Consider the following 1,027-nt stretch of genomic DNA (forward strand, 5'->3'; position numbering starts at 1 on the left):
AAAAAAAAAAAAAAAAAAAAAAAAAAAAAAAAAAAAAAAAAAAAAAAAAAACATGTAATGTTGTGAAAGGAATTCAAAGGAGGAGAGAAAGGAAATGAAGAGCCAATGAAGAGAGAGAGAGAGAGAGTGAGGGAGGGGGGCAAAGGGGAACAGAACAGAGCTCCTCTTCCCGCCTTTTGAGAGTGACGAAGTGGGTCCCACTGCCACATCACTCCTAGAGTCGCTTTCACCTAGGAACAGCCGAAAGCAGCGATCACCTCCAGAGAGAGAGCTATTGAATCCCATCCGTTGGTTTCTGTCGGGGACGAGATCATGACCGTTGGTGGGGTACTCCTTGGAATTTGGGCTTTCCCCAATTCGTATTTTAGAAAATAAAAAATGATTAATTTAGGGTTACAGAAATGGAGCTGTGATCGAGCATGTCCGACTGCTAAAGCTTCTCTTTCTTTTTTTGTTCCCCTCCTCCAATAATAATTACCCTTTCCTTTTCCCTTTTTATTTATTTTATTATTATTCATATTTATTATATATAATCATGTATAATTATAACCCCCCCAGGCCCCACCCCTTTATCTTTTCTTTTTTTTTTTTAAAAAAAAAAGAAATATTTTATTTCGATCAATGATTAATTTATAAAGATAAAAAATTAATTTTGTGGTGGGGGGATCGGGCCCAAATAGGCCCATCTTCCATTGGGCCCCAGAAAATCTCAGAAAGAGGCAAAATCGGCCCATAACTATATATATATATATCTTAAAAAAAAAAAGATACTGATTATTGATACAACAAACAGCTAAGGCTTTCATTAATAAATATTATAAAATAATAAAATAAAATAAAATAAAATAAAAACAAAAGGGGCAGGCAACTCCAAAAGCCAAACTAACTGTGGCCATTTTACAATAATACAACTCTGTTGGACTAACTTGCAAATATTGCCCAAGGGGGCAGGCAAGCTGACCTACCACTCTCTTTCACCTTCTCAAAAACCAAAAAAAAAAAAAAAAAAAAAAAAAAAAAAAAAAAA

This window comes from Cucurbita moschata, unplaced genomic scaffold (assembly GCF_002738365.1).
Source record: "Cucurbita moschata cultivar Rifu unplaced genomic scaffold, Cmos_1.0 Cmo_Scf00086, whole genome shotgun sequence".
Taxonomy (NCBI): Eukaryota; Viridiplantae; Streptophyta; class Magnoliopsida; order Cucurbitales; family Cucurbitaceae; genus Cucurbita; species Cucurbita moschata.